The 5,000-nt window shown below is 38.7% G+C and overlaps 2 protein-coding genes across 4 annotated transcripts in view; one reads left to right on the plus strand and one right to left on the minus strand.

Moving 5' to 3' along the window:
* Positions 1-5,000, minus strand: part of LOC135213585 (solute carrier family 12 member 8-like) — a 101,911-nt gene that overhangs the window by 37,109 nt on the left and 59,802 nt on the right. The gene's annotated exons all lie outside the window — the stretch shown is intronic.
* The window catches only part of LOC135213586 (peptidyl-prolyl cis-trans isomerase-like), a 106,995-nt gene that overhangs the window by 24,392 nt on the left and 77,603 nt on the right, over positions 1-5,000 (plus strand). The window lies entirely within an intron of this gene.

Genomic DNA, 5,000 nt, shown 5'->3' on the forward strand with positions numbered 1-5,000 from the left:
ATATATTATATATATATATGTGTGTGTGTGTGTGTGTGTGTGTGTATTATATATGTATGTATATGTTACGATTTCTTTCCTAGAATGCTTTAGCATAAGGAGGAACAGGATAGACAAAGACAAGGTAACACTGCAGACATCATCATTTTTCAATATTATACAAAGGCAAAGCCGAGCTTTCCTGAATTCATAGCGTTTCCCATCATCAGGGTTACATATATAGTTACAATGAATAAAATGAAACGGTAAGAAAACTAATCTGACTACTGTCTGTATTTCTGAACTCGTCCAACTACAGACATGAACGTAATATTATTATTTTAAGCATTCTTGTATTGTCTACTCAATTATTTTAATTGATAATTTAAGTTTAGTTTATAATTTATATATATTTCGTCATGGTTTTTTTTTGTCAGTTTTGATTCACAATTACTTAGATTTTCATTTTAATGTTCCATTTTGTATAATGCCATGTATTCTACTTATCTTGTACTTTTACCTTATGTATTATGTATTCTAATGTGTTGTCAGTGATGGATGTTTTCATGCTTTTAACCAATCAGTCTGTATAGTTTTCTCTAACTGTTTTATTTTATTCAATGTAGCTGTATATAAGTGACTCTGATGATGGTAAACTTTATGAATTCCCCAAAGCTCGGCTGTGCCTCCGTATGGTATGAAGAAATGATAATGTCTGCATTGTTACCGCGTCTTCTGGCTATCCTGTTCTCACTTTTATTTATATGTATATATATAGATATATGTCCTCGCTTCCAGTGCCGTGCGATGTAAAGGGCCTATGTGAAATTCCGCTACTCGCTTCTTACTGTCTTTCCTCTTCCATAAATACTCCACTCTTGTCCAGCCTCCCATGTCATTAGGTCTAGGTCTTCCAACTCTTCCGGTGTCCACGGGAGCCCCGGTGACATTACCATCTACTATATTCTCTCAGGGTTGTGCGAAAGATGCGTCCGAGTCATCTCCGCCTTTTTTTTTATCTGCTCTAAAAACGGAACCTCCATTTCTCGTTTTATCGTGCCGCTTGACTCCAATATTCATCTTAAAGCTTTACTCCCGAATCGACGAAACCTTTAGATGTAGTTTAATTTTCATTCGGTGCTCTTTGTTAGAATAGCAGTCTTACATTCGTATGCTGTATGAGTCTATTTGGTTGCGAGTCTCATTCAGCTTGCCCAGTGTTTGATTTAACCTTTCCAGTGTCTCTCAGAACTCCGTTTCCAGGGAAGCCTGACTGGATGCCATTGTTCCGAAATATTTGAAAGACTCGACCAGATTAATCCTTTCTCAAGATGCTGTTACTTCATCTCTTTGGCAAACTGTCCTCATTATTTATGTTTTACGTTAATGTATCTCAAATCCCATCCGTCTAGATGTATGATGCATCCTGTTAAGCAAGCTTTTGTAAATCTTAAGGTGATTTGCTGACTGAGTATGTGTTTTCATTATTACTCCAATTTAAACCCACTCTTCCACCATTTTAAAATTCTTGGCAAAGGCAAGCATCAAAGGTGGCCCCACAACACACATACAAATTCGATTCTCAAGTGAGTCAGAACGTCAAAGGCAAAGGCATTTTTATACCATGCTACTTAGTTAAATTAAGGAGTGAGTTTACACTGTGGTAGTTTGTTGATTGTCTTGGAGCACAGCTGAAGTAGAGAAGGGTGAGTTTCTGACAACCTCATCCGAAAAGGATGAATGAGAACTGTAAGGCTGACATCACCCGTAACGAACCCCAGCTTCTTTCAAAGGAAATTAGTATAGTAATATATATATATATATATATATATATATATATATATATATATATATATATATATATATATATATATATATATATGAGTCTGATCACATCACCGTAATTCATATATACGCTTTAAGCTACAAATATCCTTTAATATCTAATTCCCTCTACCTCGGAATTAATATATTTTCATATATGTTAACCGAAGGGGATTATTTAGTTGGTTATATATATATATATATATATATATATATATATATATATATATATATATATGTGTGTGTGTGTGTGTGTGTGTGTGTGTGTGTGTGCGTGCTATGTGTGTGTGTGTGAGTGTGTGTGTGTGTGTGTGGAGAGAGAGAGAGAGAGAGAGAGAGAGAGAGAGAGAGAAATGACATACATACAGACACGAGACTGTTTTGTAAAATACTAAATCAATCGTATTGTCGTAGTTTTAGCATTCTGCCGGGAAAATCCACCGGCCCTCTTTCGGACAACTTTCGGTGCAGGGCGTCTCTTTTTCCGCCCCATCCATTTCACCCGTCTTCTACTTCTCTTCCGATAAACGTTATCTGAGAGAGCTTTTATCTTGTTAGCTTTTGATCCTTATTGGAGGCGGCCTCAATGGGGGAACTCGTATCCAGAGTCGATATTGGGGTCTGGCCTCAAATATTTACCTTCTGTAAATGTTGTCTGATTATTTTCGTTTATCTTCGCCTCTCCTTCAGTACCAAGCCAAATGTTTTTGGCCTGCGATGTTTTGCCTTTTTAAAGTATGTATGTGTCTTTGTCGACGGTGTTTCATGTCTGTAAAGGACAAAAGCTAAATATTTTGGCTGAATAATATTTTCATTTTTTTATATTGTGCGCAGTTAGCTTATTTTGGATTGGGTAGTTTTCCGTTTTCGTCTCCTTTGTTTTTGAAGAGTCAAATATATTGATTTTTTTTTATTAATATCATAATTTTCACACGCTTCTCCTTATCTTTACATAGGCTAAATGTTACTCTGTTTTGGAGCTATACCCCTGACAAGAGCGAAGTAAGAATATTGCAATGTTTTAGGCGCAAGGAAAGCAGTTGATACCAATGAAGGGTAATTTGTGGTCTTCCCCCTCCCCCTCCTCCCCCTCCCCTCCTCCCCCCCTCCCTCCCTCACAATACCACCACCAACACCGCCCGAGCATTCTAAGTTAGTTTGCTCTGACATTATTGAAGGACTTCCTGCAGTCATTGTACCATTGTGCATCCTCGCAGCTTAATCCTTATTCGGGGTCGCAGTTGTAATGAGCCTTTTCCAGATATATCTATCTTGTGTCTTCCTTTTGTCTATTCCTTTGCCTCTCGTGCCTTGTCGGATGTAGTCTCTCCATCTTCTCTCAGGTCTTCCTCTCCTTAGTGCCCGTGGTATTTGCATTCCCATTATCTCTTCTGCTACGTGTTGCTCATCATCTCCTCTTCTTCTGCGGCCTTGACTGTTACTTTGGCTGTACTTGATACAGTCATGTACAACCTAAGTAGCAAAACAACTTCGGTTTATCCTGGTTTTGTGTGTTTTTGTATGTACATTGTGATTTAGTTAGTAGCATTTTTAGAAGTATGTTAATGATATATTGTTGGATGGAGATAACTGAAATCGATAATGGAAACGTTCAAAATATGTGGATTTTTTTATGTTGTTATGATGTATACAGGAAGACTGTCTGTCTTCTGCGTGCAACCTTCAGAATTTCGTCCTCTGTTTTCCTTGATATTTATCGCGTTCTGTTTTTAAATTTTTTTTATTTGTGTGTTTCCACTTGTAACTGAGAATATTTGAACGTGTTTAATATTTGTCCTGTTTATTTGATTTGTTGTTAGTATGGGTAATACTAAATATGAGTATTGATTACGAAGACCACTTCACGTTAAGTTAGGAATATAATGTTTGCAACTTATGCGTCCATGGAAAATTCTTAGGCGTTGCGTAAGAAAAATAGACATGTTACTAACTTTTAGCCCAGCTTAGTGACGAGGTGACGCGTACGGAATCTTAAGTTATTAATAATGAAGCCATTACATGACTTTATTGTAGGTATAAAATGATACTCAAACAGTGCGGAATGGTGAGCATAAAAAACAGAGCGATCGTAAAAAATAGTGAGGTTGATATTTCCCTAACATACCGTAATTAAATTTCTTTTTCCTGCTGTGACATGAGGTAATATTCCCTTTCAATGGGCCGACAATTGCAAGAGGATCTTTCCCACCATTTTTCCTTGTTTTGTACTGAATTGACTGTCCTCTCCTGACCTGCTCGGTGATTAGTCTGCCTCTGCACAGTCAGGCTCTTGCTTGTCGTATCACGCCTTGTCTAAAATTTGCAAAAATATTGCTTGTATCTTGCAACAAATCGACCTATCATGTTTTCCATCTAAGCGGTGCGATGTTCATTTCTGGGACACGAAACACTCCAGGTTATCGGCCACGTCATGCCTGCAACATTTCACGCCTCTCTTCGTCAAGAAACTCATCCCAGAAGAGCAGAGCATCCTCTGAGCATCACACAGGTCACCTCACTGTCACTTGAGCGTCCTGATTTCATAGACCCCCCAATTCAACATTTAAATTAGGTTAGTTGCTCTGCTACTCTCTAGGTCCTGGCCGTGGGTCATATCCGCTCGCATGAGATTCCAAGAATCAGTTTTAAGTTTTCAATTTTTTTTATTTATTTATTTATTTTTATGAGACTGCTATCCCCAAAGCCCGTCCTTCAGATGGTCTGGGGTACCTGTTGTGCCAACGGCGTCTGGCCTTCATTGATGATCACTCATCCAAGTAGCGGCCAGAACCAGCGTTCGCGTGGCTTCACAGATCGAGAGATCAGCTGTGTCACTAATAAGAGGGATGGCAGCATCCAGACTGGCTGTTATGTATCTATGTAAAACTCACATTTTATCCATATATTTATGTTTGGCGTGTAACAGTGATAGGCACCTGTTAATAAACCCCACATTTAAGTTTGCCAACGTTCAGCCTTGGGTCAGCCGCTATCCACTTGACCCCACGTAGGATGAAGGTGCCTAGGTCTGAGCTTCGAGCAGTGCATAAGGTCACTGTGATCGAGACGTGCCATCTCGACCCTCTCTAATATTGACTTTCTTTTTTACGGCATGGGTCAATAGAGTAGCTGGTCATAATCGTAACCAGTCATAACAGTATCTGTCGCTTCCATCAGGGCTGGAGCCCACCCACGGT

The sequence above is a fragment of the Macrobrachium nipponense genome, chromosome 43 (genome assembly GCF_015104395.2).
Source record: "Macrobrachium nipponense isolate FS-2020 chromosome 43, ASM1510439v2, whole genome shotgun sequence".
NCBI lineage: Eukaryota > Metazoa > Arthropoda > Malacostraca > Decapoda > Palaemonidae > Macrobrachium > Macrobrachium nipponense.